General features: G+C 43.5%; 1 protein-coding gene and 1 pseudogene across 6 annotated transcripts in view; both read right to left on the bottom strand.

Annotated features, from left to right (window-relative positions):
• The window catches only part of MGAT1 (alpha-1,3-mannosyl-glycoprotein 2-beta-N-acetylglucosaminyltransferase), a 47,235-nt gene extending 36,347 nt beyond the window's left edge, over window positions 1-10,888 (bottom strand). Inside the window, exons 1-2 of one of the 6 annotated variants that reach the window (XM_053299601.1) lie at window positions 10,786-10,888; window positions 8,644-9,190 (exon numbers count right to left, since the gene is read on the bottom strand). The gene's annotated coding sequence lies outside the window, so the exon portion shown is untranslated. Of the gene's footprint in view, window positions 1-8,643; window positions 10,415-10,435; window positions 10,598-10,702; window positions 10,724-10,785 lie in introns of those variants that run through there. The other 5 variants (XM_053299603.1, XM_053299599.1, XM_053299600.1 and 2 more) reach the window with 5 other exon arrangements.
• Window positions 10,889-22,643: 11,755 nt separating this feature from the next.
• LOC128343965 (carbohydrate sulfotransferase 6-like) lies at window positions 22,644-23,700 on the bottom strand (annotated as a pseudogene).
• Between the last annotated feature and the right edge of the window lie 601 nt (window positions 23,701-24,301).

The raw sequence follows: 24,301 nt of genomic DNA, 5'->3' as shown, positions 1-24,301 counted from the left end.
GAATGCTGGACTGGTAGACCCTTGACTTGATCCAGCAGAGCTCTTATGTTTGCACTGTCACAATACACACAATGAAGCATCACATGGGGGCAGTAACCATGTTTTTATTGTAACACACATGGTAATAACAAAAGGTTTTATACTTCAACTGCAAAGTGCATATTGTGTTGTTCCATATACAGGTGAAATTCGGAAAATTAGAATAGCGTGCAAAAGTCCATTAATTTCAGTAATGCAAATTAAAAGGTGAAACTGATATATGAGACAGACATATTACATGCAAAGCAAGATAAGTCAAGCCTTAATTTGTTGTAATTGTGATGATCATGGCGTACAGCTCATGAAAACCCCAAATCCACAATCCCAGAAAATTAGAATATTACATGGAACCAAGAAGACAAGGATTGTAGAATAGAACAATATCAGACCTCTGAAAAGTATAGAGTGTACTGTGCTTGATTGGCCAGCAAACTCGCCTGACCTGACCCCATAGAGAATCTATGGGGCATTGCCAAGAGAAGGATGAGAGACATGAGACCAAACAATGCAGAAGAGCTGAAGGCCACTAATGAAGCATCCTGGTCTTCCATAACACCTCATCAGTGCCACAGGCTGATAGCATCCATGCCACGCCGCATTGAGGCAGTAATTGCTGCAAAAGGGGCCCAAACCAAGTATTGAATACATACAGTGGGTATAGGAAAGAATCACCCCCTTTGATAGACCTTAAATTCTGGTTCCCTTACATCCTGAAATGAAAACACAAAGAAAATTCCCTTCACTAGCTGTACTTATCCAATGCAACCTATAACATCCAACTGAAAAACATCACAATTACAGTCCAGAAAAAGTGTCAGAAATAAAAAACAAGAACTACTGAGATTGAAAAAGGATCAACCCCCCCCCCATGTCAATATTTTGTTGAACCACCTTTTGCTTTAATAACAGCCTTGAGTCTGTTGGGATACTTCTCTATCAACCTTGCACATCTAGACGGAGCAATATTTGCCCACTCCTCCATACAGAACTGTTCAAGTTCGGTCACATTGGATGGTAGGTGTTGGTGGACTGCTATCTTCAAATCTCTCCACAGATTTTCTATGGGATTTAGGTCTGGGCTCTGACTGGGCCACATGAGGACGTTCACTTTTTTCTCCTTCAGCCACTGTGTGGTCAATTTTGCTGTGTGCTTCGGATCGTTGTCATTTTGAAAGGTGAATCTTCTGCCCATCCTCAACTGTCTGGCAGAGGGTAGCAGGTTTTCTTCCAGAATCTGACGGTATTTTGCCCCATCCATTTTTCCTTCTACCCTAACGAGAGCCCCAGTCCCTGAGGCAGAGAAACACCCCCACAACAGGATGCTGCCACCTCCATGCTTCACTGTAGGTATGGTGTGTTGTGGATGGTGAGCTGTGTTGGATTTACGCCAGGTGTACTGTTTGGTGTTGAGGCCAAATAGTTCAATCTTGGTCTCATCTGACCATAAGACCTTTTTCCATTTGGCATCAGAATCTTCAAGGTGCCTTCAGGCAAAGCTCAAACGAGCTTTAATGTGGCCTTTCTTGAGAAGTGGCTTTCTCCTTGCGACCCTCCCGAACAAGCCACATCTGTGGAGCGCTCGTGAAATTGTTGTCACATGCACAGAACAACCAGTCTTTGCCATGAAGTCCTTTAACTCCTTCAGAGTGGCCACTGGCCTCTTGGTAACCTCTCTTACCAGTTTCCTCCTTGCTCTTCCATCCAGTTTGGAGGGCCAACTGGATCAAGGGAAGATAGCAGTCCACCAACACCTACCATCCAATGTGACCGAACTTGAACAGTTCTGTATGGAGGAGTGGGCAAATATTGCTCCGTCTAGATGTGCAAGGTTGATAGAGAAGTATCCCAACAGACTCAAGGCTGTTATTAAAGCAAAAGGTGGTTCAACAAAATATTGACATGGGGGGGGTGTGTGTGATCCTTTTTCAATCTCAGTAATTCTTGTTTTTTATTTCTGACACTTTTTCTGGACTGTAATTGTGATGTTTTTCAGTTGGATGTTATAGGTTGCATTGGATAAGTACAGCTGGTGAAAGGAATTTTCTTTGTGTTTTCATTTCAGGATGTAAGGGAACCAGAATTTAAGGTCTATCAAAGGGGGTGATTCTTTCCTATACCCACTGTATGTATTCAATACTTGGTTTGGGCCCCTTTTGCAACAATTACTGCCTCAATGCGGCGTGGCATGGATGCTATCAGCCTGTGGCACTGATGAGGTGTTATGGAAGACCAGGATGCTTCATTAGCGGCCTTCAGCTCTTCTGCATTGTTTGGTCTCATGTCTCTCATCCTTCTCTTGGCAATGCCCCATAGATTCTCTATGGGGTCAGGTCAGGCGAGTTTGCTGGCCAATCAAGCACAGTACACTCTATACTTTTCAGAGGTCCGATATTGTTCTATTCTACAATCCTTGTCTTCTTGGTTCCATGTAATATTCTAATTTTCTGGGATTGTGGATTTGGGGTTTTCATGAGCTGTACGCCATGATCATCACAATTATAACAAATTAAGGCTTGACTTATCTTGCTTTGCATGTAATGCGTCTGTCTCATATATCAGTTTCACCTTTTAATTTGCATTACTGAAATTAATGGACTTTTGCACGCTATTCTAATTTTCCGAGTTTCACCTGTAGCTCCATCCCTTAATACGAGAAACCATGGAGGTGATATGCATAATTTAAAGACTATCTCATCACTGATCACCTCTCAGATTGTGGGATCGCTGTCTCTGTAGATAGGCAAGACTAGGACCAGATTCCATGATCTCTGACCAAGTGAGGGAATATTTCCTGCACAAAACAAAAGGCCCTCTGCACATGTTCAGGAACATTTTGCCTTTTGGTCCTTATTTGAAAGATTTTGCCTTTGGGGGAAAAGAAGCTGGTCATTCTGACAGGCACTCACTCTGAACCATAATCTTTGCATATAAAAGATGGCACATACCACCAATACACAGGAGTAAACTGCATTTGCTGTGAGGCGGAGGGGGGAGGCATCATTATCATTTGTAAGGGATACCTCCCCTCTAGGAGCTCAAGGGATGTACGCAATCCCTCTGCTTTTATCCTTACAATAACCCTGAAAGTTAGTTTAGTCTGCTGAAGATAGCCTGCCTGAACTCATCCAATGAATGTTGTGGCTGAGCAAGAATTTGCTTGAGTCTCCTGAAGTTAAGTCCAACGCTTTGACTGTTACGCCATGAAGAGAAGAGAGCTGGACTTGTGGGAGCAAGCATGAATTGCCCCCTTTGTTAAGCAAGGTCTGCCCTGGTTTGCACTGAATGGGAAACTACATGTGAGCACCATAAAATATTCCCCTTGCAGGCAGAAGGTTCCAAGTCCCCCCCCCCCGGCATCTCTAGATAGGGTTGAGAGAGACTCCTGCTTGTAATCTTGGAGATGCCGTTGTCTGTCTGTGTAGACAATACTGAGCTAGATGGACTAAGGGTCTCACTCAGTGGAAGGCAGCTTCCTATGTATCATACAGTGATCTGACAGTGTTCTGAAAAGGTTCTGGGCACAACTGATATCTGAAGTCTTCTAAGACAATAGTTTCTACAGTGAGCATATATCTTTAAAACAATGTTTAAAGTATATGAACATTATTGTAAGTTTATGTGAACCATAGTCTTCCACATAATCAGTCTGGTTTCTAAATTGCAGATCACAGCCATCTCTGACAGAAAATGGCAGGGTCTGTCCTTAGCGATATTCCTCTAGTCCATTCTACCAACAAATAAAGTCTTGCTTAAAGAGCTCTCATCAAACATTCAATGCTGATGAAACGAGTCCTTACCCGGACACCTAAGATGTCTGCTGGGAAATAAGACTGTCCTACTGAATTACGACAGTCCTGTCTACAGGAACAACCACAGGACACAACCCATGGTGATGGGTGACCTCCAACATTGTATGCGAAATTCAAGCCCATCTCATCTAAACTTTGAATGGGATAGCCTCACAGAAGGTCATGGCTTAGATTTTTTTAAAAATTTTGATAGAATTATGAGGCAGAATTCAGACTAAGTTAGATATGACTAACTTGTCTCACTGATTTAATAATGCTTAGCCATGATTAACTAGTATAGATGCTGCCCAGGGCTATTAATGATGCAGTGATACCTAAGTAGAACCTCCATATAGCAAGGCAGTATTCTTCTAAATACCAGCTTCTGGGGGAAGGGGTCATTAAGCAGTGGAGGAGAGGCTTTCATTCCCTGCTTATAAGCAACATTCCCTGCTTATGGGCTTCCCAAGGACATTTTACTGGATACTGTTGGAGACAGGGCTAGAGTAACCCCTGGACTAAACCAGCAAGGACATTATAGAGTTCTCATGATGGGCTGATGAGTTTCTCTCTGCAGTCTTGCTAGATAAGGTCCTATGACAACTTCTTCCTAGGGTGAAGGGGAGAGAGGACATGGAATGCTGTGTGATTGCACGTGTGTGCCCACATACATGTATATGCACCAAGTCTGTCTGAAAATAGAGTCTGCAATTTAAAAAATATTCCACAATGAAAAAAATGCTCACAGAACTGGAGGACTGGGTAACTCGCAGTGACCAACTGTTAAACTTTCAGCTCTCCAACTGTGAGAGAGGCTTCTTTGAGAAGACACCAACATTCTCCAAAGGAGAGGGAGGTTTCTCCCGGGCTCAGCCTCAGTTTGCCTCTCCTTTGGGCCACGATAGGGAGCTCACCACCACCTACCCCAATTCTGTGCAAGGCAGGTAGCTGTGTGCCCTTTCTTTGAACTGTTGGTCATGCTGTGAAGCCCCTGGAACAGCCCCCTTGTCTCCCATTGGCTTTTTTGTTCCCCTAGGGTCAATCCTACAGAACTAAAATTGCACAGCAAAGCTATGCAACTGCCTCTAAGTGAAAGAGCCATCTGTTGACATGTCTTGGCTATGCTTGGATAAAGCATGAAGCTTCCTTTAATTGCAAATGGGGTCCTATGAACATCTGGAAACTGCTCTCAATACAAGACTGCAACTACTGTACAAACCAACCCTTAGGATCACTGAGGGGAAGAGACGAGTAGCGTCAAAGGGCACATTGCACTGTCCAAACTGGTCCCATATTAGGAAAGGGACCGATATTATGCTGTGCAGGCCTTGACAAATGTTATCTGGATCTAGGAGCCAGACAATGCATACTTGACAAAATTACTGGACTTAATGATAGACATTGTGGGGTGGGGAGGTAGAAACATAGGAAGCTGCCATATACTGAGTCAGGCCATTGGTCTATCCAGTTCAGTATTTTCTTCACGGACTGGGAGCGGTTTTTCCAAGGTTGCAGGCAGGAATCTCTCTCAGCCCTATCTTCGAGAAGCCAGGGAGGGAACTTGAAACCTTCTGCTCTTCCCAGAGTGAGCTCCTACCCGAGGGGAATATCTTACAGTGCTCATACTTCTAGTCTCCCATTCATATGCATCCAGGGCAGACCCTGCTTAGCTAAGGGGACTTCCTAGCTAAGGGGAATTTCCTAGTCTAGGTGTCACCGCAACCTGGCTGCTGGGATTTGTCAAGCTTTGCCCTGGGATACCGAGTAGTCAAGCAGGAAGACCGTGACTGGTGTTGTGAGGCAAGGCTGTTGATCCCTCTACTAAGAACTCTGCAGTCAAAGCCCACAGCCATCCATCATCTGGGTAAGATCATGAGTTAACTCCTTAATTCACTTCAATCTCTGTTTATTTAAATCATCCAACAAGCTGAGACTAAACAGATCTGAGAGAGAGACTTAATTAATGATGCTTGTGCCATTCAGCATAAGAAGGAGGAGACATAATTTCAGGTGACCACAACAGAAGAGTGGAATTTACAACAAGCACCTGGTGAAGATGTGGCTAAAGAAACAGGTGTGGCTGAAAAATCCTGCCTGTACTACAAGCCTAGCCAACCATCACTGAAGTGTCCTCAGCGCCACTGACCTTGTTAGCCAACACCTAAATCATTAACTTAATGGGGACACGCTACATGGTTCACTGAAAATATGCAGTCAGTTTGAGCCTGAGGTGGACTCAGCTTGAACCCACTCAGCTTGAACCCATCCCTGTCATGCAAAACCGTGGAAGACTCTTCTTCAAAATCAAAGTCCTAATGCCTGTTTATTAAGCAGATATTGGGAAGCAAGCAATTTGCACAACTTTCCCTCCATATTTTTCTTGTTTCATCGGATCAGGGTAACAAAAATAATGTACACATGAACCCTCTTCTTTTCTGGCATGTTCAGTATATTTGTGTCATTCCATTAGGAAATGCTAACATCTTCCTCTTCCCAATTTAAAGCCACTGGCCAATTTTAGTATCCAGGACTAAGCACCCTGCTCTAATGCGGAAGCTCAAATCCAGCTCTCAGAATGACTTAGTGACCTATTTTTTACTTGGAATAAATTTTGCAAATCAACTTAATAAGCATACTTGTCTCTGACTATATAATCAGGATTTCCCCAAATTTGGAATATTGTAGAAAGGATCAAAATGACTGAGAGAAAGAGGATAGTGGGGGCTTGTGAAAACACTGAAGGCAAGCAATGGAGGGACAAGTCCAAAAATAGTCACAAGAAAGCAGATACACCAGAGAGTATCCAGCTGTGCACTGTGGTGGTACTGCACCTTACAATACCACCCGCTGCCAGCCTCACCTAAATCTGACTCTCAGCCTGATCCTATAATCTGCTCTTCAAAAGAAAAAACAAATTGGCTCAGGAGCAAGGCTCTTGCTTCACTGAAACATCATGAGTTGCAATTGTGCATCAGCACAGCAGCTCGTAACAGCAAGAGGTGCAGCTGCCAAATCAGATGCGGGCAGGGGCAGGACAGGAGCAACACTGAGCACAAGCCTGTTCAGCCTCTTAGGCCACCCCTCCCCAAACTAATCTCAAAACTTGAGTGGGATCTCAAGGGTGTGAGTACCAAGTGCCAAGACTCTTCACCAAAACAGACAGAACGATACTCAAGTGCAGTGATATTGGAGTCATGGACTGGTACAATATTCATGAGCAGTTTCCCGGACCAGCAGTTAGTAAGGGGGTTGCCACCCTCACCCCCAACCCCCCCCCATGCACCCCCCAAAAAAACCCCACAATTTTGGTCAGCTCTCTGGAGCTCATTTCCAGGCAGTCCTCGCTGCTGGATAATGTTCATTTCAAGGAAGTGAAATGAACATTATCCAACAGCAAGGGCTGCCTGGAAATTAGTTCCAGAGAGCTTCCAGTGGCCATCGCCAATCTCCCCCCCCCACCCCGCTTTTTTTGGGGGGGGGGGTGATTTTTATTAGTGATGCCTCATGGACAGGTACCCAATGCCTTGTGGATCGGTGGTTGAGAAACATTGCTCAAGTGTATACTAGTTGTTACAGGAGCCCTTCATAGACATAAGGCAAAATGGGCAAAGAGGCACTTTCCAAACTGGTGATTCTCTTTCTATTAAGCAAGGGGAGAACAACATTCCTCCAGTGGCTGTTGCTGGTGTCTACCTATGTGCTTATTTTTAGATTGTGAGCCCTTTGGGGGAGAGGAAACCATTTTTCCTCCCTACATAAACCACTTTGGGAACTTTAGGGGGGGTGTTAAAAAGTGGTATATAAATAATAGAGATAGCAGTAGATTAGGGTTCAGGTTTCTCCAGCATAGGCCAAGTCCTAGCTAACAAGCTACATGAGTGAGCTGCAAACCAGGAAGTCTCCAGTTCAGATCTCACCTCTGCTATTATCTCAGGAGGCAGCCTTAAGTAAGTGATTTACTTTCAGCCTTGCATGCTATGATATGGGGGAAATACCTACCTACCTTACAGGGCTGTTGTAAGGGTTACTCAAGATTGTGTGAAGTATGTTAGGATTCTAAAATCACCATCCCAATTGACTAGATCCACTCTAAATGACGCTAAAGCCCAATTGTTGCAACCACACTCACAATTTTACCATAGAAAGCTATTCAGAAAAGAACCTGTCAGTTATTACGCCCAGTACACTTTATCATCCACACCCTCTAGAAGAATGTCTTCAGAAATACATATATTAATGGGCATTAAAACCTCCTTTTGAGATTACTTCTGGCAAGGATAACCTTTTACAGGCCCCATATATTACATGTGCATGTTCATACAAGTCCCAAACTCCACATGAATGACTCAAATGGTACAAGTAGGTACAAAGATCCAGTACAGACAAAAAGTTTTGACATCTTCTCTTTTGCAAGGAAACTCAAATATTAAGAGCAAAGTTGTGTGCATTCTGCACTAGAATATTACAATTTTGCACCAATAATAAACTATGAAAAATGAAAGAGACATACATATGTCTACTTAAATAATATGAGAGAAATGAGGTATCACGGGGCAGCAGAAAAAAGGCAAATAAGGACTAGAAGTCATATGGAGAAGCACAAATCTCACCTATTCAAACATCCTGCCCAGCCTTCAATCATATTTTACCACGAAGACTATGGTTTTGGCTCAGTCCACTCATTTCATGCTTGCATTCCACACTGAACACACAGTGCATAACATCAAAGCACATACAGACCAAGAAGATTATCCCAATATATAACAAACATAAGGTATTTCCAAGTTGTATCCAACCCCTCCAACATCAATCTCACCTGACAGGTGCCATCTCTCCATAGCTGTGCCGAGCCAATCTAAATTTCTTCTCTCCAGGGGGAGGGGGGATCTCTGGGCACCCCCCTCCCCCTTCAAAAACTCCACTTTGAAGAATCAGTGCAGATGCATGAGCCAGAAAAAGTTTAGTTGCTTCTTCAACTACTACACAGATCACCCTATGCTGGTAGGCAGGGGGTGGATAGGTGGGAAGTTCCTGTATTCTCTGCTACTACAAGGAAAGGCAACCTGGTCCTCCGATACCAGGATAATTCTCCTCAAGTATTTAAGGCTCTTGCAGAATCTTCCATCACACAGAAGGAAAGTCCAGTCTTCACCACTGATCATCAGCGTTGCCCCACTGCCATCAGAATCCAGTGGCTCTCCCTAGTAGATGTCCTCAGGTTCTGTTCTGTATTAGTCAATGGAGCAAAGGACAGTTCAAGAAAGTGCAACTTCTTTGCTGGATCTAAACCATCCTGGCAGGCTCCCCCAGAGGCAGGCACAGCAGTGCTCCTCTGTTTTTCCCCCAGCATCAGTCAGCATGCCCTGCATAGCACATAATTAGGATTAAAAAAAACAGCCTTCCGGTTCCAAACAAGTCATCCCCACAAGGCCTCGATCACTGCTGCTAATATAATCTGGATTAGAATTTGGTTTAGAATTTCCCTTGGTCAATTCTATTGCTTCACACAATCTCTACCCTAGACACAAGATTTACAGTCCTAACCCAGTCCTCAAAAGCATCAGGTAAAACAAAGAGTTTGCCCTTAAGATCTTTACTGTTTAAAACTTACACATATGCACTACAGGTGTGCCAGCCCAGATACAGAAGCAGACACATTTCTCTAAAATGCAACCTACACCTGAAGATGAAGAGGAGAAAGACTGTTTGCCACTCACCATATAGTTATTGTTGATCAACAAAACAAATATAATGTGCAAGATGTTTAGATTTCTGCCTTCTTCAGTTGCTTTGATGTTATAACTTAAGGCAGAAGCGAAACATCTTGCACATTATATTTCTGTTTGTTGTTTACAAATATTTTAATTTTAATAATTTGTTTTAATAATTTCTTATGAGATTGTTTTAATGTGTGTGTTGTGAATTTTTTAAATGTTTTTACTTTTTAATATTGTTTAAAATTTTCTACACCACCTAGAGATGTACATATCAGGCAGCAGAGAAATATAATAGGTAAATAAATATGCAGATGCAGTTAATTCTTTTTGATTAATGCATCCTTCTGGGATTCAGAAATTACTTGTATGGATTTGCAGCTTTAAAAATCCCACCGGTGTCTGTTGCTATATAAACAGAAAAAGAGGCGCATACACGGACAAGTGCAAGTCGCAGGGCTAAGAAAAAGCTCAGGTTGGGACCTTGAAGAACTGCTGACGGTCAGAATAGGAAATAATAGACTAGAGGGTCCGATATAGTATTGTACAAAGCAGACTCACATTTCTATTTATCGCCAAAGGGGTATTATTATATTAAGAAAAAGTCTATTTTAAGGGCCGCCCCTTGATTCCTCCTCTACCTAACCCACCCTTGTGGGTGCTTCTTCCACCGCTCTCCTCCCTCCCTAGATACGAGTTGTGCTAAATAAAATAATGAGCACAACGCGGCGGCGGCGGGGGGGGGACTGATTTTGCCTTGCCCATGTCCCCATGTCCCCTGGCGCGCGCCCCTCCGGTGGGGAGGAGTTCGACTCCCCCCTTCCACCCAGACGCGGACAGGAGAGACGCTTCTCTCCTCCCTCCGCCGCCCCCCCCCCCCGCATTTACACTGACCGAGGGCAACGGCAGCAAACGGCAGCCAGCACCAGAATTCCAGCCACTTCCGCCTGGCAGCGCCGGAAGCGAACCCATGGCAACCAGCCGTCCCACCCATCTCCCCTCACAGCTTCCCATTGAAGCCACGCCCTCTGTCCCTTCGTACGAGTCAACCGGAGCCAGAGCGTAGCCACCCTCCAGCCACGCCTTCCTCCCCGCCCCCGCCCCCGCCCCCGCCCCCCCCCCCCCAAGGAGGGAATGCTTTTCGCAAAGGGGATAGTTTACAGGCGGGCCCTGGCCCCACTACAGGATCGACTCGTCAAAAGCTGCCCCTCCTCCGCACGGAGCGAGAGAGGGAGGGAACTCACGCCACACACGAGCCCTTTAGAGCAACATAGAAGCCGTGGGCTGAGCCTCGCTCCCCGCTCTAAGCCTCCTTCCAATCCCCGCCCCATGACGCACATCAGCCACGCCCATATTCGGAGCACCTTCCCCCTCCCGTTTGTGCTGGTTGGGTAGGTTACGAGTCGTAACCCACGTGCCTCTTGCGCCCCCTAGCGGCTCAGAATGGACTCTTCGATAGGATTATGTTGGCTGGGGCACAAACCACGCAATAAATGGGGGGAGACTAGGGAGGAACTGACACGAAGTTTTTTTTATTTTACCACGAGTTTCTTTGTGTTCCCTAGAAATAAAGATTTAGTTACATCCCTAGCCCACCTCACTCCCTTCAACAGTCGACAAACTCCTAATTGTCGCAGCGCCTCATAACGGCTAGTAGAATATGTATGATAGAAGAGGAAATGCGAATTGGTTTATCCTACACTGCCGTGAAGAAAAATACAGCGTTTAACAGAGCATCGTGTCACACCAATTCTCAGCTTCAGGCTCTTTCGTGTGAGCCTTTGTTAGGAAGGCTTTATTTTGTTTTGTTTTGTTCAGAATGCTTCCCCCTCCCCAATTGCGAAAGTGAGACGATCCAGGTATAGGATGTGTGAGATGCTTGAAGACACACAATTAAAACCTGGCACGGGGAGAGAGGAGAAAGAATCCCAACCTATGACTTCCACCTTCGTTATTTTTCTCCTTTCTTCCTTCACCCAAAGCAATCACAACAAAAGCTATTGCAAGTTGTGCAGAGGTGTTTGCATGCTCTACCTAATTTGTTTCTTGCAGTTGCAGTTATGGAACACACTAAAGTTCAGCTCTGACTGCTCCTAAAGGTGCAGCTTAGTGATGAATGCACAACTCAAATCACATTCTGGCTTAAAAAAAAAAAAGCAGCCCTATAATCAGGGTTATCCAAAGTATTGTGGTGCCTGGGACGAAGTGCCAAATGTTGCCTTGCCCAATGTCCCTGGCAGAGGCCAGCTCCCTTTCAAAGGTGACAAATTTTGTAAGCGATGCAGAGAAGGAGATGAGGAAAGGTTTCCAGCAGCCTCCTGTTCTCCCCTTGTGCTTCTTGCAAGCTCTGCAAGAATGTAAGGGGAGGCATTCCTTGCAAAGCTCATGAGGGTCAAATCAGTACTGAAGAGCTGCTTTGATGGCGGCAGCAGGGGGCATATTGCCACCCTGCTGGCACCCCAAATAATCTGCCACCTGAGCAATTGCTTCCCCTTGCCTCTTGAAAGGCCCTGCCCAGAATCAGAAAAGTAAAGAATCAGAAAGTAAAGGGGCCAATGGTCAAGATTGTCTTTATGCATGGCTCCTCTATACTATATTTGCTGTAGGTTAGTCCCAAGTAAACATGCATGGGATTGTGTAGGCATAAGCATAGTCTTTATTTGATTGTGTAGTTTTGTTCAGGAAACTCTTAATTTTTGATGCCCAGCATCTAGTATTATTTTTACTGAGATATAATTTAATAGTAAAGGTAAAGGTAAAGTGTGCTGTCGAGTTGTCAACTCCTGGCAACCACAGAGCCCTGTGGTTGTCTTTGGTAAAATACAGGAGGGCAGGGGCGTAACTACAATAGAGCAAGGGGAGACACTTGTCTGGGGGCCCACTGCCTTGGGGGGAGCCCCCAGAGGCAAGTCACATGACTGAATCCCCCAGCTGCGCACCCACCCGGGCTTCCTTCAGGTGTATTCATCCTCCAAAATTGATGTGAGTATTAAGACCTGGAGCTACCACAACAGCATGTCTTTCTCTAGTACCATTAAATGACTTGCATCGTCCACAATTTACAAAACCTTTTAAAAAATTAGGATGATGTTTTATTGTGGTGTGTGTGTGTGTGTGTGTATATATATATATATATATATATATATATATATATATATATATAATGTTTTATGTTATATATATATATATATATATATATATATATATATATATATATATATATAAACACTATGCTTTTTGTTACCACTATTCAGCCTCATTTAAGATTTCTTTACTTCATGAGTTGAGCTTCTGTGAGGGGGGGCCCATTTTAAAAATCTTGTCTCAGGGCCCACTCCAACCTTGCTACACCCCTGCAGGAGGGGTTTACCATTGCCTACTCCTGCAAAGATAATGCCTTTCAGCATCTTCCTATATTACTGCTGCCTGATATAGTCTAGGACACATACCAGCGGGGATTTGAACCGGCAACCTGTGGCTTGATAATCAAGTCATTTCCCCACTGCACCATTAGGTGGCTAATTTAATAGTAGCATTTATATTTTTATTTCATTATTTATTATTCAGCTAAGATAGACTCCCAAAGCAGCTTACAATTAAAATGCACAATTAAATTTGCAATTAAAATTTGGGGTAAATTTGGCAGAATTTTCAGGCCCCTGGCAGTTGATGAAATAATACAGATGCCAGATCTTCTTCCCACGGGGAAGGGGCAGAAGGACCTGCAGAAGGACTTTGACTGACTGATGGAGAATATGCCAGCCAGCCCAAGCAGCCCTTCCGTTGCTGCCCCTGGACTTTGGAATGTGCTCCCTGTTGAAATAAGAGTCTCCCCATCTCTGGCTACTTTTAAAAAGGCACTCAAGACATATTTATCCACCCAAGCTTTTAATTAGCTTCATGGTTTTAATTTTAATGTGGGATTTTAAATGATTTTAATGTTAATGGTTTGGGCCTAGGATACTTGAGGGACCGCCTGCTCTCAAGGGTTTCTGCCCGCTTGACGAGGTCATCTGAGGGGGCTCTGCTTCGGGTGCCAACAATGAGGGAGGCTCAGTTGTCATGCATGTGGGACAGGGCCTTCTTGGTTGCTGCCCGCAGACTCCGGAATGCTGTCCCGGTGGCTATTCGCTCCTCGGTCTCCATCACAGCTTTAGAAAGCGTGTTAAATCTTGGCTTTTTACCCAGGCTTTTATATGATTGTCTCTACTGCTGCTTCTTTGTATTTTGTACAGTTTTAATGCTTGTATTTTAAATCTTTTCGGTCAGATTTGTTTTATATTTTAGCTTAATATTTTAATTGTGTCCTTTTCATAGCTTTGTTTTCATTTTTGTGTGAATTGCCTTGGGATTGTTTTAATGAAAGGCAGTATACAAATTTAACAATAAAGTAAATAAATAAATAAATGTCTAAATGATTTTAATTGTAAACTGTCCAGAGATGCAAGTTTGGGGTGGTATAGAAATATGTTAAATAAAATAAAATAAAATAAATAAATATGTGAAAAGATCACAGCAGGATGATCCTCAGTGCACGTGTATGACTTTTATGCCCCCAAAAGGAGAGTGTGTATCTTTAAGAATCAGGAAGGGAACATGCAATATATGTTCATGTGGTCAGAGAGCACAACCCTCCAAAGGCTGGGCTAGAATCTTGGCACGCTGGTCTGTACCTTGCAAGGTCAACTCGTAACTACCGCTTGACAAGACCATCAGAGGGGGCTCTGCTCTGCGTGCCAACAGTGAGAGAGGCTTGGTTGTCGAGCACGGGGGGGGGGGGGGGACAGGGCTTTCTCAGTCATTGCCCCCAGGCTTTGTAATGCTCTCCTGGCTAGAATCTGCTTCTCAATCTCCTTGACAGTTTTTAGGAAAAAAGTAAAGACGTGGCTCTTCACCCAGGCTTTTGAATGAAAGTATTGTTTTTACTGCTGCTGCTTTGTGTTTTGTGTATTATTTTTAATGAATTATTAAATTTTTAAATAGAGATTATATTTATATTTATATTATCTGTACTTTTGTATTTTAATTATGTACTAGCTGACCTGGCGCAGAGCATCTCTGCCCCTACTCTTCCCCCAGCGACCGGCTGTTTGCCGGCCACCACTTCTCTCTCTGCCCCCGCCCCCAGGTGGCTGGCTGTTTGCTGGGCCACTTCTTCTCCGCCACACCCAGCGGCTGGCCATTCGCAGGGCCACTGCTTCTCCTCCCTTGGTGGCTGTCTGTCCCCATTACTAATCATCAGCTCACTTGCGAACTCTTGTGAGAGCTGCCACGCATGGGATTAGCGATGGGTACGTCTAGGAGAATTAAATATATAGATTGTTTTATTTTTTGAGATCATTTGTACCTTGGTATTTTAATAATGCATTGCTTTAATTATCTTGTAAATCACTTTGAGATTATTTAAATGAAGAGCGGTATATAAATCGAACAATCCTCTCTAATAAAACGCTTGGTGTCCGTCCGTGGACGGACACCAAGCGTGTGTCCGTGCCTCCATGCCCTGTTCTGTGCCTGCGCGAAGCGCAGGCGCAGAACAGGGCAAGGGAGACACGCTCGCCGGCACCCGGCAGCCATCTTGGGCGGCCAGAAGCGGCCGCCCTGAAGAAGCCGGAGAAGAGGCGGCGGGAAAGTGACCGAGGCGGCGGCGGAGCCGCCGCCTCGGCCAAAATAGATGGAGGCCGAGGGCGGAGCGGAGGCCATGTAACCTTAAAAAAAAATTTACTCCCGCGGCCGCCGCCGCCGACCGCCCACCCTCCCTCCCAGCTGCCAAGTCCCCCTTACCCTGGCCGACTGCTGTCGGCCGAAGACAGCCCTTAATCTAAGAGGCAGAGAGGAGCTCGCAAGCAGAGCTCCTCTCTGTGCAAAGCCTCTTGCCGAACTGCCGCTTTGGGCGCTGTCCCTTGCGCCCAAAGCGGCAGTTCGGCAAGAGGCTTTGCACAGAGAGGAGCTCTGCTTGTGAGCTCCTCTCTGCCTCTTAGATTAAGGGCTGTCTTCGGCCGACAGCAGTCGGCCAGGGTAAGGGGGACTCGGCAGCTGGGAGGGAGGGTGGGCGGTCGGCGGCGGCGGCCGCGGGAGTAAATTTTTTTTTAAAAGTTACATGGCCTCCGCTCCGCCCCCGGTCTCCGTCTCCCCGGCCTGGCGGGGGCAAGTGCCTGGGCCGATTTGGCCCTTAAAGGTAGGGGGGGAACGGCGGAGGGAGGGGGAATGGCGGCGGGGGGCCAGGAGCGCTGTTACTAGCGCCCGTTATTCAACGGGCCAAAATTCACTTGTAAATAAATAAATATGCTCTGTACGGCCTGCTCTTGAATATGACTGGGAAGTTTCACCTCATGTAAAGACTGGAGCCCATCTGCTATAAAATATTAAGAAGGTATTGCATATAGAGCCCCTGGTGGCGCAGTGGTAAAACTGCTGCCCTGTAACCAGAAGGTTACAAGTTCGATCCTGACCAGGGGCTCAAGGTTGACTCAGCCTTCCATCCTTCCGAGGTCGGTAAAATGAGTACCCAGAATGTTGGGGGCAATATGCTAAATCAGAAATCATTGTAAACCGCTTAGAGAGCTCCGGCTATAGAGCGGTATATAAATGCAAGTGCTATTGCTATTGCTATGTTCAGTCTTTGTCAGGAGTATTGGCTGCCTGTCTGTCTCCAAGCCCATTTCCAAGCTAGTTTTGATTTATAAAGTCCTTCATTTCCTGGGACTCTAGTACTTTACAGACTGATTCTTTCTGTAACATTCCATCAAGGTGGCAAATAATGACTGTCATCACGACTGGATGCTGCACTAGTGCAATGAACAAAGATGCACCCGTGCAAAAAGGTCAGCATTGCCAGTAGGAGAATATGCTTCAATGACTGAATGATTCTTACTAGGGAAAGCTTTCAAGGTGCATGGAACTCAGACATAATAGAGGTCAAACTGTTCCCTTCGCTCACATACAGAGGCAGGTTACACAAACCTGTGCAAGGCTGACAATAGAAATGTAAAGTATGATCACAAGCCATTGAACATATCTGACGTTTGTTTGTTTAATTCAACTCTGATCAGCGGGGTGTTCCAAGAGGTTGTAATGGCCCATGAATCCAAGACTTCGTTTCCAGCTATTGTTCTTTGTATTTAGCAACTGTACGTTTTGTCATTCCTCTGAGGCATGTTTTGAAAAGTGTTCAACAAACTCCTTTTTGATCAAGGGACTGGGGCAGCTTCCCTACAAGGAAAGGCTAACGTGATTGTAGCATTTTAGTCTGGTTCCAAAAAAAGACAAGGGTGGAGTAGGTGGAGATGAAACTGCTTTAAAAAGCTATGAATGGCTGTAGAAAGTGGTGGGTTTTCATCCACCCTCTCTCATAAAATGAAAACTTGAGGTCACCCAGTGAAGTTGATTGGTAGTAGGTCTGAGACTGACATATAAATTTACAGAGGCGTATCTAGAGAAAATAGTGCCTAGGGCAAGCACTGAAATTGCACCCCCCCATCCAAACATCTGACACCTATCTTTCAGAAAGCTTTACCATATCAGCTCAAAAATACAAGTCAAGCTTGTTAATCTTTTAATATTTCAAAAACTATTTAGCAGTGGATGTAGCCAGACCAAAAAATGCTGGTAAACGACAAATTTCAGTATGCTGGGGCTCATGAAATACCCAAAAACTATGTAGAGGTGTACTAGTTTTAAAAATAAATGGAGAATTGGACTTTTCCCAGATACTCTGGAAATAACTAAAGGATATGCAGAGTAAACTGTGTCACTGCTTGGAATATATTCTAGTATTTCAGAAAGACAGTTACAATGAGAGAGAGAGCAAGAAACTCCCAGTGGGCCTTAATACGAAGGATTTCACACTGATTCAGAGACAAACTCACCATTAATAGCCATATTATTAAGACATCACATTTAACTCATTTATCACAAGAAGCAAAGTAAGAGCAAATGAATACAATCCTAGCTCATAAGCTTCAGCTCAGTATTCACAATATTTTTTTTAAAAAAAGAATTACCTGTAGCCCCTTCAGGGGCTTCCTAAAGGCCGTGGGGGGCGGTCTGTAAAGGTTCCCCCCCGGCCTCTTAATTCACCGCCACAGCCCGTCCCAGGCTGATTTTCAGGCCTGTCCAGGCCTGCAAAGATCAGCATGGTGGCCATTTTGGAGGCTGTCACGCATGCTCAAATGGCCTCTGTGAGGCCTGGCAAGGCCTAGGACCTCACATGGACCATTTGAGCATGTGCGGTAGCCATTTTCTGAAATATTTTTTTAAAATGGCCGCCAAAAACAAAATGGCCACTGTGCATGCTCAAATGGCCTCTGCGAGGCCTGGTATGGCCTAGGCCCTTGCAGAGGCCATTTGAGCATGTGTGGTGGCCATTTTGTTTTCAGCAGCCATTTTTTTAATATTTGATTTTTAAAAATGGCGCTCCCCTTCAAGTGGCACCCGGGAATGTGCCCTGCCTGCCCTACCATAGACATGCCCCTGTATATATAGTACTTCTTTTTTAATTTTAATTTTTAAAAAATTGCTTTTATTAGTATCACAAGTAGAAACAGAAGGGTTACATCTCTGACACTCCAACAAGACCAAACAAGTTTAGATACAAAGTCTATCCTTCAAAACCAGAATGAAGAAAAAATGCAGTAGTGTTAGTTGAATCTAAAGGGTCCTAAACTAGGCATCAGACATCAATAGCAATCAGTAAAGAATTTTGAACTCCACTACGGGAAATTAGAAAAGAAAAAGTCTGTCCCAACGTGATTGACCATCCCACTAACAAACGGTTTGAGAAGGAGAGAGCCAACCCAACTATGATATATAAAGTAGATATCATACAATTATTTCAAACTCAGGGCAAAGCATCTCCTGTACTCTGTGGTTTGAACATCACAGACACAAAAAATGATATTGGGTATTATTGATAAGATTCTGTATTCTATAGGGAGGGGAATATAAGTCCCCTTGCTCTAATTTTGTCCTACTTCTGAATTAAGACCTGTATAAGTAATCATAAGAAACAGAATTTATTAAAACTTTCAGTAAGTGGGATAACTATGTCTTGTAATGTATATAGTTAATAAAGTATGTTCTGTAGTATGTTATTCTCCAATACTCAACAAAGGAAGTCTCCTAAACAAATCATGGATCTTCTAGCCTTTTCCATCCCATCAACATTAAATGAGAGATATAATATATTAACTTATATGTTAAGCTGGTGGGCTGAGACAATCTAGAATGATCACAGGTCATCCATGATTCTGGCCAAACTGAAAATGAATTCAAAGAATTTTAAATGCCTTGTTCTATCCAACCGATTAACCAGTTTACAATAGGAGCCACAGCAGCAGACTTCACCAGCAAAGTGCTGAACAGTTCTCTTCCAAATGAATTTCAATGTTATGGATAACAAATACAGGAAACTAAATAAAGATTAATCCTACATAATAGCTCAAAAACAAATGTGTAATTTTAGGTGTACTTCAAATATGTCTCAAATATATTCTAATATACATTATTAAGTTCACTTCAGTACCATTTATAGCAATAGCACTTACATTTATATACCGCTTTATAGCCAGAGCTCTCTAAGCGGTTTACAATGATTTAGCATATTGCCCCCAACATTCTGGGTACTCATTTTACCGACCTCAGAAGGATGGAAGGCTGAGTCAACCTTGAGCCCCTGGTCAGGATAGAACTTGTAACCTTCTGGTTACAGGGCAGCAGTTTTACCACTGCGCCACCAGGGGCTCATTTATAATATTGTAATATCCATACAATAAAGGGGAAAGATCTCTCAGGCAAGACATATGTTAGTTCTATATGTCACTGTGTTCAAATCACACCTTAAGTTGCCTCAGTCCCTTCATACTAGCTCTCTCCTCCAAAAATCATTTGGCTACCTCCTAAAAAATCCATGGGAGATTAAAACAGCTACACATGGAAGGCTTGTTAATGTCTGTAGGCTCGACTAAAAACCTAATCATCAGAGGGAGTAGAGTTTAGAACTCTCACAGAACACTCCCCCTAAATTCAGTTAATTATTTGGCAACGATATGCAAAACGGTTTCAGCCAAGATTATCCAATGGAGAGGAAAATAGGAGTTAAAAAAAACAACCACTAATTCTGGCATACCAGAAGTAATATGTGTGTTATAAATACAAAGCCACATATCCACCAGCCCATGAAATTCAATCGCAAACTGGAATACAAAAACCATAGTAAAATAATGAACAAAGATCAGCTAAACCTTTAGTAGTCCCACTCCTCTGTAATGAAAACCAAATAAACATACCGGAGAGATAAACGGAGGGGACAAAATTCAGCCTTGACTGATCTTTGTAACCTACAACAGGGAGCAAAAAAATGGCAATACATTATCCCCTGTGTACATGTATCTGATCCTTCACAATTTGCTTCCAATTGTTTGCTTTCAGCTAAACTTCTCAAAGTGTTATTATTAAGTATAATAATAATTATTCAGATATTCATAACAAGTAATAAAAACCCATGGGAAGAGAGGAGGGAATAGTAAACTGAAACTAATAGAAGAAACAGAGTACCCTTCAGCTGCTTGTCATTCTTATCCCTTTAAAACTATAATGTCCTGTGGTAAGCAAAAACCAATAATCCTGTTCCCTATATTTGGATATGTTTGCATTGTTGCGACACTTTGTTTCTAAAAATTAAGTTTGCAAGGATATTCTCAATTCATCCATAAATCTCCCTTTCTTAATACATTCTCATTATGTCTCTAAAAAAGAAAAAAAACAGGAAGATATATGTGACAATTCCTTAGATCTTTTAGACCATCGGGTTCCCACAATGCAACTTAATTCCTGATTAGCTTGTTACCCATATTGGACCTAATTTAGAACTCCCTAAATTATTGTTTAAAATATAAAGGACAGTTAACACAGGGAATGCCTTGAGGGGCCAAGTGTTAAGGCTTGGTATTTTCCGGGTTACAGCTACAAAGGTAACCCAAAATAATCACATATAATTCAGTTTCAATCATGCTGATACGTGTTAACTCCCTAGGTTAAGACTTTAAGTGCTGAGGTTATTTCAGTATTAGACCCTGTATGGAATTCCCTAAATATTGTTTGGTAGGAAAAGGAAAGGAGGAAAAAGAGGAAAAGCAATACAGAAATACATTGAAGAAAGTGCATTGAACACAGGGAATACATTGGCAAGACAATTAATAAGGTACAATATATGCTTATACTCAAAGTTAAAACCTGTAGATAAAATAAACCTTGAGTTAATCACATATCTTGAAAAGTCAAAGAGAAAGAGAAATGCATTAAAAAAAAAGGGGGGGGGGGAGTCAACATTTAAAATCTTTGAGGCTTTGAGAATCTACCCGCTCACCCAGCAAAGGGTTAATGTGAAATCTTATAAACTGTGTCCAGAGACATTTTCTCATACAGGAGAGACCAAACAGTGCCAGGACTGTAACCTTGAAATACCTAAGAAAAAGCTTCTGCGCAAAGAAATCTCTCCAATTGAAATCCTTCTGCATAGACCTCACCGCAGCTAAAAGCCAAATAGTACTGTACACACACACACACACACACACACACACACACACACACACACACACAGTAAACAGCTGAAGCAAGTAAACTTTCAAATAAAATTAAAACTTTCAGGTTTGTTCTATTATAAATCTTCATCACTCCAGCTCAGCCAAGTAGGAGGTATGGAATTCGTCAAAGTAAAGTCACAGTCTCAGCTAACTCCGTCCCAACACTTTCGTTTCTCCAGTCAGAGCTTGGGTAGATGGTTAATGATGAAAGGGTGATTATTCAGCCATAAAACACTTTGTCAGCCGTGCAAACAGAAGGAGCTCTAAATTGAACTTTTCAGAGCAGTCAAAGACAAATCCTCCCAGAAATCAGGTAAACAGAGTTTGTTTAAGTAGGGCTTTGTAAGACAGACATGAACTGGTTAGATATGTGGCTCTGCAAAAACTGTAAGATTTTTTTTTTAAAAAAAACCAAATCAAAAGAGAAAAAACAAGCCATTCTTCTATCCAAGCCTGTCGTCGTCTCCATTCCTCTTCTCCATTGCAAATACTTATCTGCTGGAAAGGTCGAAGTGGGGGAGCGGGAGGTTCACGAAGAGATAGGGAGAAGAAGAAGAAACCCTTAATAGACTCCAACGAATGCTGTGAGTAATTTAAAGTTCAAGAATAAAATAAGAAATAAGTAATTGCTGGGATATCAGACATTTCAAAAAATTCTTCAAGACAAAAACTGAAAGCTGTTAGCATTGGAATACTGAGATCTCCAGCAAAGTAAAAATAGCGAAAAGTAAGCAAAAGCTTTCAGTAAAGAGAGATTTAAAAAAAACAGCAACATCATAAATCCACCAAACTCACGGCCGTGGACATCTCAGAGATTTATTAGTAAAGATAAGAAGAAAAGAACAGGTCGTCAGTAATTAGGCGGTGGAAGCCTCTCTTCATTCGGTCCAATGATTGCAGGAAGGTCTCTCCAGATGTTCATCCAGGGTTTTCCAGACTTTTCAGGGTCTAAAGACCCTCTAGACTAACACCTCGAGGAGGAAGACAGAGCCCCGCACACATACTGACCTCCATCTGACTGATGGAAGGTGATAAGACCAAATGATTGATGAAAATCCTGACAGGTGGTTTAGTCAGTAATTTTCGTTCCCGACGCCATCTTTCTATCCTATAGTACTTCTTAACACAAGGTTTCCTAACCTTGGGCTCCAGATGTTGTTGGACTATAACTTCCATCAGCCTCCACCATAATGGTTTTCTCCAAGGTTGGGAACTCCTGCCTTGGCACATGTAATGAATTTATGGACTTCTCTATCACAAGCTTTGATGATGGTCACAATCACTTAGATGGCTTTAAAAGCAGCTCAGGAAAATTTAAAAGGAGATCCACCCAACAATGTTGGCTGTAATATTTAAGCTGAACAGCTGTGTTTCAAGGCAGCATACCTCTGGATATCAGATGCTGGGGACAAACAACAGGGGGACAAAGATTACCCCCTGGACATCTTGTTTATGTTTAGTGTCCAGAGCCATGATCTGACTGGCCACTGTGGACCTGTGTGGATTAGACAGAATTTGGCTTAATCCTGTAGGGCCAAAATCCAGGGTTTATACCAAAAGACTTCCATGGCTTGCTTGCAGATGGTTTTTACTACTTGAACCTCCTGGAAGCTCAGGTGCTTTCTCCAAGCCTGGGATACTACAATAGCATTCTTCTGTTTTATTTATTTATTTGATTGATTGATTGATTTATATTCCCAAGGGCTGGAGGAATCAGACCGGTTGTCATTGCTGGTGGGCCAGTGGGTTATGTTGTAGATCCAAGCCTCCAGCCTTGGATCTGCAGTCAGGACAGTGAAGAGGTACTACTCAGCCAAGTGCCCCAGAGGGTCTTTCACCAAGTCTACATAATGTGTTAGGAAATGGCGCTCCCTCAAGGGTGGAGGCATGTGGTGCAGGGCTGTGAGGATCATCTCAGCCTGGCTGTGGCAGACCTTGAGCATGATCACTTGGGTACTAGGGGTGGTGTTGATGGCTTTGCTGATGAGCAGATCATCAGGGGAAAGGGAGCCAACCTGACAGTAAGCATCGACAGCTCAGGGACCCCTGAGCAAGTGGATAACATGAAGATTAAGCAAGGGATCTGTCAGGAGCAGATAAAGTGCCTCTAGTGGGAAGAAATGCACAGTTTTCACCACCACATGATTGTAGGTGGTACAGACCTCTGAAATCTTCTGGAAGGGGCTGTGGCCACAGTGGGCTTTACATTCCTTTATAGGGCCACATGAAGATATGATGGACTTTGCTGGGGTGTTCTATGTAGGAGCGAAGAGCCTTCATGTCACACAGGAAGCAAGTCCCGCAGGGCACCCTGGAGGAGTTCAGGACAGCCCCAGGAAATGTGGTTCCACACATGCTTAGCTGGCTCCATCAGGTGGAAGACCTCTGGGCTCTGGCTGAAAAGCTGTCCTGCAAAGGTAGACCTTGAGTGCCAGGTAGAGAGGATCAGGACATGGGTCTCTTGGTAGGACCCAAAGTTCCTTGGTGGGGTTCAAGCCTTCTCCAGGATGAGAACAAGAGGAGCAGGAACAATGCTGAGAGGACAAGACATTGGCAGGTGTTGACTCTAATGAACATGTTACCAGGCTGAAGAAGAGCCTGTCAGGGACAAAACAAGAATTAGATTCATAATGCTTCTAAAAGTTTCATAGTGTAGTTATCACTACAAGTATGGTATACTTTGAAAGTGCAGGACCTGCACCAGAAAATCCCATTTCTTTTTCTTTTCTTTTAAACAATAGTATTATGAGCTAGGCTTTTCGAACAAAATTTACACATGAAACCCTTTTTGTACATTTTGAGGTGTTGCATCCAAGCCTAAGCCACCTAATGGTGCAGCGGGGAAGTGACTTGCCTAGGGATCAAGAGGTTGTGAGTTTGTTTGAGTCCCTGCTGGTATGTTTCCCAGACTATTAGAAAAATCTATATTGGGCAGCAGTGTTATAGGAAGATGCTGAAAGGCACCATCTCATATTGCGTGGGAGGAAGCAATGGTAAACCTCTCCTGTATTCTATCACGAAAACCACATGACTCTGTGGTTGCCATGAGTTCTTGCCTTTCTCATCTGAACGTAATGGGCTGCTTTTCCCATTATTGTAATGAATCATAATTGTAGCCAGCAGTCTTTAATCACAGGAACCAAAACTTATGTCCTTACACATCCTAAACCAATCCTTG

Source organism: Hemicordylus capensis, chromosome 2, assembly GCF_027244095.1.
Source record: "Hemicordylus capensis ecotype Gifberg chromosome 2, rHemCap1.1.pri, whole genome shotgun sequence".
Classification (NCBI taxonomy): Eukaryota; Metazoa; Chordata; class Lepidosauria; order Squamata; family Cordylidae; genus Hemicordylus; species Hemicordylus capensis.
This window is presented reverse-complemented; position numbering and strand designations above follow the sequence as displayed.